This window comes from Mauremys reevesii, linkage group 1 (assembly GCF_016161935.1).
Source record: "Mauremys reevesii isolate NIE-2019 linkage group 1, ASM1616193v1, whole genome shotgun sequence".
Lineage (NCBI taxonomy): Eukaryota > Metazoa > Chordata > Testudines > Geoemydidae > Mauremys > Mauremys reevesii.
Window position 1 is genome coordinate 202,056,239 of NC_052623.1, and position 13,624 is coordinate 202,069,862.

The window sequence follows — 13,624 nt, forward strand, 5'->3', positions numbered from 1 at the left end:
TTCTCAACCTGTAAAAGAAAACTGTCATCGGCAGTCTTCCATGTCAGAGAGTCTTCACAATGGGTGTTCCCTGTCTCCATGGCAACTGAAGGCAGACCAGATCTTTGCTCTGGACCTGGGTTTTAAGACCGCCCCTCAGGAAGAACTTTCCAGAATGCTCTGCCTCAGCTGGCACATATGACAGAATCCAGGTCATATGACAGAATCCGGTTTCCCTCCGGAGCAAAGGTTTCAAAGGATTTGTATAGGATTTTTAACTAAATATCTGTTTCTTCTATGGCTCCTTAGAAGTGCTAAAAACTGCTAGATCTCGGCGCTCTCATCAAGTCCATAAAGAGATCGATACACCCAGGTGGAAATGTTGAAATCCATTGTTCTAGCACTAGCTTTCCAAACTTCAGATAATATGAAAATAAACCTCCTGGGGAGCTACTGGGGAAGAGTCACTCAGAAATGCTTTAGCTTCTGCTACAGCAAGAAGTATTATCAATACAGAATACTCCCTTTTTGGACTTGTAACCCCTACACTGGTATTCACAAAAGCCATATTGTCCTTCCCCTTCAAGTGAACGGGGTATGTGTCTAGATGGTACAAGGCCCTGCAGCCATCTTTGAAAGCCTTCAGAAACATGGCATTTTAGTGAACAAGTGGAAGGGTCAATTACAGCCCTCACAAAACTCCAGAATCAAAATTATCATCCAAGACCATCTTTATATCAAAAGAGAGATGGAAGAAAATAGTGTCTGATTTGCCAAACTTTAGCACACCTCTTCTAAGAGAAAATCTCTGACTCAGCTCCTGGGTTAGTTTGGTCTTGTGTGGAAACCTGCCTGGCAAATTCTTTGTTTGCTTCTACAGCAATTGCAGCAAATCAGTTATATAAGGATCTTAATCCAAATTTGGTACAAACATCTCTTGATAAATTATATTTGATGTTGGGTCCAGAGAAGATGGTTGTGAGCACAGACACCAGTTCCTATGTAAGGGAAACATATCAGTACTCCTATATGACTTGGGGCAGGTCGGGAAAGGAGTGTGTGCGGATGTGGCCCAAGCAGAGTACAACTTGTCTCATGCTATGGGGCCATCTAGCTCACTTCTGCTGGAAATGGAGAAAATGCTTCAGAAACAGCTAAGATGGCAAAAATCTTTCATTGCTGATTGCAGAAGTAGCTTTGTTTATGTCATGGGGTGGGGGAAGCTCTTGCTCTGTTCCTCAGGGTTCTACAACAAGAAGGAAAGAAAGGGTCAGCTGGCTCAGCAAGACTTACCTAGAACCAAGGGAACACAGTCTAGATATGCTAGTCTTTTGGTGCTTCACCAGTCAGGTTGGAAGTTTATTGATGAATTTATGTACAAGCAAGTCCAGTTGGAAAACCAAGAGGTTACATGAGGAAGAGACACTGGAAAGCAGGGGAGGTGGTCCCCTTTTCTCAGAAGTAGGCTAAAAGGCTTCCTTTATGCCTTTCCTCCCTCTTCCACTGACAGTAAAGATGGTAAAGAAGATTATGAAGGATCAGGAAACAAAGGTTATAATCACTTTCTCATTATCCTTCAGGTCTTGGTTCTCAGACCTGATTTAGATGTAACTGGAATCTCCTCTCAAACTTCTACAACAGTGGTCCCCAATGCGGTGCCCACGGGTGCCATGGTGCCCTCCGGGGTGTCTATGTGCACCCACGTACTGGCCAGCGGATGAGCATCTGCCGAAATGCTGCCGAGAAGCAGCATCATCCAGAGGCGTCGCTGCCGAAATGCTGCTGATTTTCAGTGGTATTTCAGTGGCGACACCTCTGGATGACGCTGCTTCTCGGCGGCATTTTGGAGGATGCTCGTCCACTGGCCACGGGCCTTCTGTGGCTCGTCGTCCGGCGCCCGCCAGACAAAAAAGATTGGGGACCACTGTTCTACAACAAACACATTCACCCTAGTAGGGACCTATCCTGACCCCTCAGGTGGGAAGCTTAGAGGAAGGAACTACAGTCACTATGAAGATGATAAACATCCTCTGACTATCTCAGAGGAGATTGACAGATGATGTATTACTGGAAGTTTAATGTTGCTGTTACAGGAGACACATATCAGAGCAACAGATGAAGCAAAAGACATTATAGTGCTTTTACAAGATGGCCTGACCATGGAGCTCAAATTCAACACCCTTTGGAAAGACAAGTCAGCAACTGCAGGCAAACTGCATTGTAAGAAATCCATGAAAGTCTCTCATCACTGTCACACAACAGATCCCTGGGACTGTCACACTTATCAGTCCTTTGGCAATATGCAGATTCCTGTCATGGTCTTGCTGCGTGAGTTAAATAACCTAATAAAACCACAATCGGTAGGTCTCTTCCTCTTTTCATTGAAGGTATCTTTCTTGTATACTCGCCACTTCCTTGCCCAAGGATTTTCCCAGATTTGCTGTACTCTCAGAGAAATCTCTCTTATGGGTTCTATCAAACAGGGTAGTTCTGTGAACTAACCAGCTGTCCATCCTCAAGATCGCCACAATCTTCATCATAGAATAGGAAGTGATAGTGTTGCCCTTCTGATTGAATCCAAATATCCTCAGGGAGTAGAAATGTATAAGTTAGATGTGAACAGAGCCTACAGAGGAATAAAGGTGTATATAGCAGAGGTAGTCAAAGCCTCAGATACAACTCTTCTCATGACTATGCACTCTGTGAAAACAGCAGCGATTTTGCGGGATGAAGAGATTACATAAATGTTTTGAGGAGGTTTGTAAGGCATGATCGTCCATCCACACTTTCTCCAACACAATAGAGTTGACATACTCACCTCTGCTGAAGCAGCATTTGGTAGAAGGGTATTACGGAACATGGTACCCCAGTAACCCTTATGTTCCTTTTCAGTTCTACATGGATAAATAGAATTTTCCCTCCTTTTGGATAATTTACTGCTTTTACACCCCATAATGAAGACTGTGTAATATGGAGGGGACCAATAAAGGGAAAATTCTTTCTCATTTGTGAATTTTCATTCTGGGATCATCCATGTCAGAAAGTCTGACCCTCCCTTGGGAGGACTGCATTATGTCCAAGATTGTTTTGCCTGGCTATTGGTCTTCTGTTAAGAGTTTGAAATGGAAGAGGGAGTTCCTCCAGGAAATCCCTAAATTTCATGTCAGTGTTATTCTGTGAATAGTTTGAGTTGAATAGCACCTTTAAACTTTTATATAGCTAGTATTTTTCAGCTTTGGAATCTTTCAATGATCTGGTTTGCCTCCAGTTGCCACAGAAATGGGGAATACCCACTGTGAAGACTGACTGAGATGGAGGGTCCTAAAAAGAAAAGCTGTGGGAAAATTCTCTCTTACCTTTTTTGTCTCACAGAGCAGCAGTATGAAGATCCATGTTAAGGTCCATATCTCCAGTCTTGTATTACAACAAATTTGTGAGCTAAATAGGACTTTATAGTTGAGTGCTGGTTGATGCTGCAAATTTACAATTGCAGCAGAGCTAGATCTCAGATCCTCCTGGCTCCTGCCACTCAAGCTAAAGAAGAATCTCCTCTGGCTGTTATCTGTACAGAGCATGCATTTGAGCAGTTCTAATTCCATCCTGTAGAAGCCCGTGGTACACAGCCAGTTTAATGCAATATATGGTAATCAGCTGAATGTAATTCTGTCTTTGCTCCTGCCCGCTGGATTTAATGGGGTTGCACAGCATGCTTGAGGGCAGAAACTTTTATTTTCAAATTTATTTGACATTTTAGGGCCTGTTGTTTTTGGCAAAGGACTTCAGAGAAATTGCTGCTGGCATTATGGGAGGCCAATCCCCCAAAGTCTAAATCGGTTTCCACTCCATTTTTGACATGTGATTGGTTGCTAGTTAAAGAGGTATGTTTATCTCCACAGCTAGGCAAACAAAAGAAGCTGTTCTGTTCACTCCATGCATGTTTCTGTTCTCCATGTTCTGTCCTCCTGCTCCTAGCTGCTCCCCATATCCCATACCATCTTATCAAGTGTCCCTAGTCTGTCTTTCTATTGCTCTTGCTGGGGTTCCTCTCTCTTTCTGGACTTTTCATTCTGTTTTCTCAATTAGTCTGTGCTCTGCTATTCTTCTGCTTCATTAATCTCTCTTTTGTCCTTTATCAACTAATTTTCGGCCCCAAACAATCCGTGAACATTTGATTCTCTGACTCCTTCCTCTTGCTCCCCAATCAAGTCTTCTAGCCATCTTTTGCTCCCCAGGAGTACCAGTCAATTAGATAGTCTGTCCCTCATCTGTTCTGCTATCTTCATGTTCTTCCAGCTCACCTGCAAGGTTTCTTTGTTCTTCCTCCTGCCCCACGGGAGATCCTGAGGTAGAGGGAGAGCATGTGGTCCCATCAGGTCCTTTCCTCCTCTTCCCAAACCGATGTGATCGTTTTGAATGGAGAAGGAAACGCTCTGCTCAGAGACAGCACAGCACCAGTGCTACGTACCCACCCACATTTCTACCTGTGCTGTCCTCACCCCTGCAGGTTCACTGGCAAAGAGGGAAAGTAAATAAAGTGGCTCTTACTCTTATTCCTCTCCCTGCTTATTTGCGCTGTGACCTGGTAGCCATTGGAGTGTGATGCTGAGTACATACAGCAGCTGCAGAGTGAGGTTTGGGGTCTTGGGGAGGGAGTGGAGAGGGCCAGAGTATATAAAAAAAATAAAATAAAATTGAAGATATACCAATCTCCTATAACTGGAAGGGACCTTGAAAGGTCATCGAGTCCAGCCCCCTGCCTTCACTAGCAGGACCAAGTACTGATTTTTGCCCCAGCTCCCCAAGTGGCCCCCTCAAGGATTGAACCCACAACCCTTGGTCTAGCAGGTCAATGCACAAACCACTGAGCTATCCCTTCCCCCATTTTATGTCTGACTCTCTTGCTTCCTGGTCTGACGCCACCAGAGGTAAAGCACTCTAGGGAGTGACTGAAAAGTAATCTCTGTGCCTGATCTCAGATGGGCACTGAGTAGCTCCAAAGGACCCATTCCTCTTCAGCTTATAGGACAATGGTCTTAATTGTTGAGGATGGCATATGATCCTACACTGTAAACCACAGCAGCAGGTTCTCCAGTCACTGATGTGAAGCTTATGGGCTGCAATGCTGAATGAAACATACATCTCTTTAAAACACCTGGCTTGAGTTTAAGGAGAAAGATGAAATGTTGGAAGCTGAGCAGACAACGTGTTTGGCTTTAGATAAGTTTAAAGAAGACTTGTTATTGAAATGGCTCATGTGAATTAGTTAACATGCAAGAATTTATTGTACTTTCACTTCCTGTGCTCCTATTTCCTGTCTGGGTGTTAAAAGGAAACCCTAATCAGTACATTGTGATTAACCACCAATTCAGTAGTAAATTCAGTGTTTTAGGTTTACTTGCCTGTGAACATTGTTGTTGTAAAGAGCAGAATTGCTCAGTCCACAATTCACAATGGGAATGATGAACACTGAACTCTGTGTTCACTGAATTCATTGCTTGTGTATTGAAAACAGAGTAACTTCTGACCTGACAGCTACAAAATACACTTTGAAGCTGAGGAGCTGACATGGGTTTATTTCAATCTTTCCTCGCCCAGCAGATGGCACTATGCAATAATGGGATTTTTACCTAGCGTTCATGTGATGTAATTGGATCATAATTGTTTAAAATGTAAAAGACGTATTAGATTGTTGAGTCCATCTCACTGCTAGCACAGAATATAGTCCCTGGAGAGAGGGGTTAGATACTTATTTCTTTTAGACTATTGTAATACTCTCTACTGTCACATTGGGCCCAATTCTGTGTAGGACACTTTTACAACTATTTAGCACTGTTGATTTCGGGTGAGTTGCCCTGGACCCTTTTAATCAAGATCAAAATCAGGCTCACAATATTTTGCAGATGAAATGAGTCCCATTACTATTTAAAAAGCTCTGGTGCCTTTTAATCATGTTTAATTTGATGCAACATACAAAAGATAGCATTCCCATATAATCGGATGACCCCCATTCTTGCTTAACCCTTTTGGAGCTGTACTATTCTCTTATTGACAAGGTTTTGTAGAATGTGCTGTAGTACAGTGGTTCTCAAACTAGGGCTGCCACTTGATCAAGGAACGCCCCGGCGGGCCGAGCCCGTTTGTTTACCTACCGCATCCGCAGGTTCAGCAGATCGTGGCTCTCACTGGCTGCGGTTTGCCGCTCCAGGCCAATGGGGGCTGCAGGAAGGGTGGCCAGCATGTCCCTCAGCCCACGCCACTTCCCGCAGCCCCCATTGGCCTGGAGCGGCGAACCGTGGCCAGCAGGAACTGTGATCGGCTGAACCTGCGGACACGGCAGGTAAACAAACCGGCCCAGCCCGCCAGGGGCTTTCCCTGAACACGTGGCGTCCCTAGTTTGAGAACCACTGCTGTAGAGTTCTGATGTGTTATCTTTTGGATCTTGTGTAGGATCTTTTCACCTGCTCTCCATTCAGTAATGCACTGTCACTGAAAAGCTCAACTGTTTGATCAGTGCATAATATTTCAACTGACTGTCATCAGGAATCTTTAGCTCCACCTGTCACTTGGTCTTGCAGACATCTGAAGCATGTGTGCCTCTTGCCAGTTCTGTGAGCTTTTCTTTTCAAAGACCTGGTTGGCAAATGCTGCAAACTCCAGGCAACAAAGCTGAAGTAAATCTAGACGATGATCCTTCTAGTTTTTTAGACTGATAGCTTCAGACCATTTTCTTCTCTGCTGCTGAAAGCAGCACAATCAAGATCTGAAAAGCCATTATTTACTACTGCGGGAAAAGAAGACCTGAGTTCTAATTCTGACTCCAGCATGGATTTCTGTATGGCATCTAGGTTAAGCCACTTAACCTGTCTAAGTGGTTTCTAATATCTAAAATGGGGATAATACTTCCTTACCACACACGTGTTATGAAGCAAACTTGTAAAGTACTTTGAAGCTGGAAAGTGCTAGGTAATGTTAAATATTCTTGTTATTTTTAATTGAATCGTAAGTAGCCTGTACAGCTACAAGGAAGCCTTCTGAGCCACTGTATACTGAATGGGCTCTTCAAAGTAGCCTGATCCTTTTCAATTTTTCAGAGACATTAATAGTTTCCTGGCTCAGTGTTTTAGGAAATGTCATCATAGTCTGGAGGAACCAGTAAAAACATAAGTCACCTATTTTGTTTGATCGCTTTATGCCAGGATATTTGATTCTGGGAGCTGGAGAAGGGGAAGAACTGTTCCATTTATATGGGTGTAAGATGTAAAGTTTTAAGTCTACTTTCATAAAGTATGCAAAATTCAGAAACTAGATTCTGAACTCCATGTGAAAAACAGAATGTTTGAGTTGTTAGGCAGGGGCTCAAGATAGTTTTAGCAAAAAGTTTAACAATAGAAGCAACCAAACTGGATAGACCAAATCAATAATCCTCTTAATTACCTAAGTGCAGTGTTATTTTTCTTCCTGATATGGTCACTGCTTCTGCACCAGCTAGGAGGGAAATAATTTTTGGAGAGGAGCATTTGTTGGCTTTAATCATATTTTGTCCTTCTAAAATGGCAAGGGCTTAAAACAAGTTAAGGGATGAAACTTTATAAAAATGTAGCAAATTGTGTATAAGAGCAGCAGCATTTTACTGGGTGTGCTCACTGCAAAATTAAAGTAGCCTTTAGGCATCTCTGATGCCAGGAAATGCAGTAGTTTAAAAAGAGGGACTACTTTGTCCCAGACCTTTTACCTAGAGCCTCAAATCCAGGGTGTGTCTAAATCTTGCAGATTCTTTCTGCATAACATCTCTAAAACAGTGGTTCTCAAACTAGGGCTGCCACTTGTTCAGGGAAAGCCCCATGCGGGCTGGGCCGGTTTGTTTACCTGCCGCGTCCGCAGGTTCGGCCGATCGCGGTTCCCACTGGCCACGGTTCGCCACTCCAGGCCAGTGGGGGCTTCGGGAAGCAGCGCGGGCTGAGGGACATGCTGGCCACCCTTCCTGCAGCCCTGTAACGATGCAGGACTCATCCCTCCGGTGCCTCTTGCTGGTTGTCCAGGGAATTAGCTCTTCCAGCCTCTGGAGCGCCCTCTGCAAGCCGGTGTCCCACTGCCGCTGGCCCCTGTGTTCCTCCCAGGACCTGGTGCCTCTTGTGTTTGGGGTGCTGACTCCTGTCAGTACCCCCACAGTCTCAGGGTCTCCCCATCCAGGGGAACCCCCATTCCCCTATCTCTACCTCACCTCAGTTGTAGGCTACTGCCAGTCACCAACTCGCCCCCATGCCCTGGGGCAGACTGCAGTGTCAGCCACTCATCATGGGCAAGGTTGGGTCTGGACCTGCTGCCTCTCTCTGCAACCCAGTACCTCTATGGGGCCTTGGACAAGGCCCTGTGGCCTGAGGAGTTGCCAGCCTGGAGCTCCCCAGCCCCTCTGGCCTTTCCCTAGCCCTGCCTCACTCTAGACACTATGAACTTCCCAGCAGCCAGGCCCTCTCTCTCTGAAGGCAGAGAGAGACTCCTCCTGGGCCTCTGGCTCACAGCCTTTTTATACAGGCCAGCTGTGGCCAGACTGGGGTGTGGCCCAGCTGCAGCTGCTCTGCCAATCAGCCCAGCTTTTCCCCCTGCCCCAGCCCTCTGCCCGGGCTGCTTTAAACCCTTCCGGGCAGGAGCGGGTGACATCCCCCCTACAAGCCCCCATTGGCCTGGAGCAGCCAGTGGGAGCCGCGATTGGCCAAACCTGCGGACGTGGCAGGTAAACAAACTGGCTTGGCCCACCAGACACTTTCCCTGAACAAGCGGCGGCCCTAGTTTGAGAACCACTGCTCTAAAATACAGCCTTTCCTACCCGTCCACACAGGTAAAACTCTCCTCCAGGCTCTCTTCATCTCGCATCTTGATTATTCTCTCTGGCCTTGACAAATGTCATCTTGCCCTGCTCATATCCATTCACAATGATGCTTCAAAGATCATTTTCCTAGCCAGTCACTCTGACCATGTCATCCTTCTCTCTGCATCCCTTCTTCTCTATTGTGTCAAATGTCAACCGCTTGTATTCACTTTCAAGGCCTTCAGTCCCTTCCCAACCTATCATCTCTCAGTTGCTACTCAGCTGTTGATGCTTGCCTTCAATCAGCCCATGATGCCAGCCTCTGTTTGACACCTATTACATTTTCAGTCATCTTTTTGTCTTCTCCTGTGCCAATCCTCATGCTTGGGAGGCATTCCTTGTAAATATCTGCAGAGATACCTCATTATCCACCTTCCAATCCCTGCTCAAAACTCTCTTTTCTTGTGATGACTACAAAAAACTTGACAACAGTTGAATTGCTGGTGTGCAGAGACAGCTGCCTGTCATGATGAACAATACAGAGACGAGATAGGTGATAATCTAATTGTTCACTTGTACTCCCCCACAAGTACTCCCCTGTCAGTATCCATCTGCATAGAAAGTCCCTGCCCCAAGGAGCTTACAATCTTTTTGTTCTGTGTTTGTACAGCACCTAGCACAATGGGGTCCTGGTTTGTGACCAGGGCAAATACTACGATAATACAAATAATAATAATAAAAATATTTGATTTGAAATAATGGAAAGCAAACCATAAAATGTCTGTAATAGACATCAGGCCATGTTCTGATCTCAGTTACACTGGTGTAAATCCAGAATACTGAATATTGAAAAATGCTACATGACACAAAGCTGACTTAAGATATCTGGAAGTGTATTTTGTATTAGGGCTAAGGAATAACCTACCTAAAATTTTGGTCATAGCTAAATTCCAGGTTATTGAGAGTGCTGAATGAGATTCTTCATACTGTCTTGTTTTTAGAACCATATATTTTAATAATATTAATTTACCTGATGGATCCTTAACCTGAAAGTGCCTTTCCTACAGTATGTTTTAATATTTTATTTCCATGAAGTTCCAGCATCCGAAGATTGCCAGCCTGCACCACAGTGACCCGACAGCATATCTATATTATACAAGAGAATAAGAATGGCCATACTGGGCTAGGTGGAGCATTGGTCTGACTTAGTATGGCCATTTTTATATTCTAAAGAAAAAGCCAAGCCAGTTATTAAAATATGTGTCTTTTACGTTTGTATACAGTTATAGAAATAACCTAATATTTTTAATGTCTTTAGAAGCATTTATTTATATATTTTGGTGAATGCTTTATTTTTTATCTTAAATGTTCTGTATTTTCCTTTAGAAAAGCAAAGGGCCATATTTAGGATGAGTCAAATCTCAAAGACCTTACCTGGTGTTAATTGTGTCCTTACTGAGGCAGAGTTCCCAGTAAGCATGTGGATGAAGTCCTGGTCACAACCTCCTCAGTCTGCTGTGCCTGTAGAGTGCAGCCAGTCATACTAACTAACCCAGCTCCGCCACCCCAACTCCTCAGTAGCACTCAAGGGATCGTTAGGTCTACCTTGTGACTAACTTCTGCCTGGGTGAGTTGTGTGCAGCAGGAAGTCTCCTGTGCACTTTCCCCATCTCCCCCTAGCACACACTCCGGGGCGGGGAAGGGTGGTACCTCCCTCTAGCGCACCCTGCAGGGAGTAGTCGGAATTTGTCCCAGTGCTTGGGAGGTAATGCACTGTGTTCTCTCATTTAATCTTCTGTCTTCCTGAACTATTAGAGACCAAGTGTAATATTTGTCAGTAATCTGGAGAAACTGAAGTGTAACACTTACTTCATCCTACACAGCTATGTTTTGGAAATGAAGTGCAGCACTGACAGAGAATGCCACCACCGGAGCACATTGCATCCTGCCACGTTACACAAACTTTTTTCCACAACGGGAATAAGTAAACATGGATCCTTTCAACATTCACTGTAACCTCAGAAGGAGCCGATATGCTGTTGTCATTCACTAAGAATCCAAAATTTGTTTAGACAGCAGTTCATGTGCCACAGATCCACATCAAAAAGCCGTTGAGGATTTCAGAAAGAGGGTACAATTCCTCAGTTGCCTCATGAAAACACAGTCTGGACTGTAGGAAGTATAGCTACTGAATCTAGCTGCTGTTGCATTTTATGAATCAATCAAATTGTTAATGTTATGATTGCACAAGTAGGCAACATCCCTTGAGAGCATTTAACATTAACTCCTGCCAGAAATCTGTCCCTTATGTTTTTCAGAGAATTTCCTCTCCGCCTCTTTACAGCTAATGAGCCCAATTCTGGTTCTTTGTACTTTTTTCCACTCATACAGGTTTAAATTAATCAGCCCCTGAGATTGCACTCCACTGCTTGTTACTGGAGTAGACAATTTGGAGATCTTATTAGCTCACCAGCTGCTGTCAGGTGATTATCCAGCTAGCTGTAGTTACCCGAATTGTCTTTTGTTTTTCCTGCCTGTGTCTGGCAAGAAAGTTGGCAACCCTTTTGTTTTTGATATGGACCTTTGTCCTCTTGAGAGGAGATGGCTACACTGTACTCTGCCAGGGGCCACACCTTCAATCTGCTAATAAACTGAAGCTGGTCCTGAATGTGTTTGCCACTTGGCAGTATCTTGCTGGGAGTTCATGACTCCAGTTGCTGCATAGTAGTTCCAGAGTGGAGTTGAAGGTGTTGCTTTCGATCTATAAAGCTTTTAAATTGGCTTGGAAACTGTCAACCATTTCTTTCTTTGTGTGATATTGCTGCTGTTCTAGCAAGCAGAGGTGCTCAGACTAGATGCCTACCTGCCAAGGCCTACCTGGAGTGGCAGTCACACATTTGGCCCTGCTGTCACTTTCCCTCAGACTTGCTGAAATCACCCTCAAATCAGGGCTGCAGAGAATGAGCAGTGTTCCCCCAGCAGTCCTGCCTTCCAGGAAATACGAGTTGCTTTCAGGGCTGATGAGCTCCCAAAACTCCCTTGGCCTGATGTGCCTCTTCGGTGCAGTAGGGTCAGACTCCAGGGAGGAGGAGGAGGAGGAGGAGGAAGTCAGTGCTGGCTGCTTCACATCTGCCTGCCTCCTGCGCTAATGGGATATTTGGGAAGGATGCACTTTTCTCAGATTTCTGGCTAATTGACTAGTGCTTTCATGTTGCTTAGCTGATAGTGCTGGACTTATTGTTGTGTAGTTGAGTTTTGAAATGTGTGAGCATTGTCTACGTGTGTGTATGTATATATACATACACCTACGTGTGTGTGGGGACATGCCTTCAAAATAAATAAATATACATATAATATCTTTGACACTGACATGTCAACCAGCAATTAAGAAATATGTCCTAAACAACAAGAACTAGATTCAATAATATAAATTCCACCATCTTTCACACCAGACAACTCCAGTCCTTGCTGCAAAAAGCACTGAAGCTAAATTTAAAAAACCTTGACATGTTATATCCCACTGTAAGCTAACAGACTGAAACAGAGGAGAAAAAAAGAGAGTCCAAGTATTACTTACATTGTATTTGTGTTCTTGTGTCATAATGTGCGTCTTGGCTATAGTTATTTTGTGAAAATAAATCTGATGTATTCAGTTAGGTTTGACTATCTTATGGACACTGTGTATAGAGCAGATACAAGGCAGAAACCTTATCTTCAGACTTGTGTGTAAAGGGCCTAGCACACTTTTGGCTCTGTATTAATAATAATAATAATAAGGCCAAAACCTCACTGCTAGCTAGTGAACAAAACAAACCCCTAGACTTTGAAGCTGTGTCATCTAAGAGTTATATTTCATTAGAGCAGATATTAAAAACTCCAATGTCAGGCAAGAAATGTAGCTGAGTTCAAGTGTACAAAACAAACAGGAAATTTTTTCCTAATGTGTTGTCACTTTAGTAGTCTGGCAGTCATTTAGCTTCACTCATAAAACTCATAGCATCCATCTTTGTTTTTAAGTCCTCAAAAGGGGAAGTCCTCATGGCCATTTTCTAAACATTAAAAGCTTTGTTTCCAGTGGAAAATACCATTTCTATTAAAGCACACGACAGCATGCTGAGTGCTCTGAAAGCTTCAAAAACCAGTTATGAGGACTCCTGCTCTCTGAGAACTACAGACCAGATGTCCACCGGGATCGCCGTGAGTTGGCCTGAGAATGCCAGATATTTGAAGTGACAGTGTTTTAAACATTGATTCAGAGAAAAGCAAACAGCACTTAAAGGAGTCACGGATATTACAGGCTTAAAAACAAAAATTGTCAAATCCTCTTTTCCCACTAGGGGGCTTATAGACAGTCTTGCTTTAGTGTAGTGGTTTTCAATCTTTTTTCATTTGTGGACCCCTAAACATTTTGAATGGAGGTGCGGACCCCTTTGGAAATCTTACACATGGTCTGCAGACCCTCAGTGGTCATCAGACCACAGGTTGAAAAGCACTGTTCTATGGTAACGACTAACCTTTCACAGACCCCTTACACATAGTCTGCGGACCCCCGGTTGAAAACCACTGCTTTAGTGGAAATGAAAATGTGCACAATAATTGTAATGGGCTGGTTGCTGTCACTATAATTAAAAGCTGCAAAAGAGTTTATACTCAAATCCTGTGTTTTCACAACCTTCTGAAACATTTACCGATCAGGCTGATATTTTCCATGCATGGACACTGTAAAATTGTGAAGGCTTTTTTTTTTTTTTAAATGCTTTGAGAAGTTTAGCAATTAAAAGAGGGTTAAAAAACATGTAAAAATGAAATCCTGACCACCTTTATTTCTGTGGGATGAAC

At 43.8% G+C, this 13,624-nt stretch overlaps 1 protein-coding gene across 5 annotated transcripts in view; it reads left to right on the forward strand.

The window, feature by feature from the left end:
• The window catches only part of CMSS1 (cms1 ribosomal small subunit homolog), a 385,325-nt gene that overhangs the window by 249,389 nt on the left and 122,312 nt on the right, over nt 1-13,624 (forward strand). The window contains exon 1 of one of the 5 annotated variants that reach the window (XM_039537847.1): nt 12,882-12,982. The exons of the other annotated variants lie outside the window; for them this stretch is intronic. The gene's annotated coding sequence lies outside the window, so the exon portion shown is untranslated. Of the gene's footprint in view, nt 1-12,881; nt 12,983-13,624 lie in introns of those variants that run through there. 5 annotated transcript variants of the gene reach the window in all.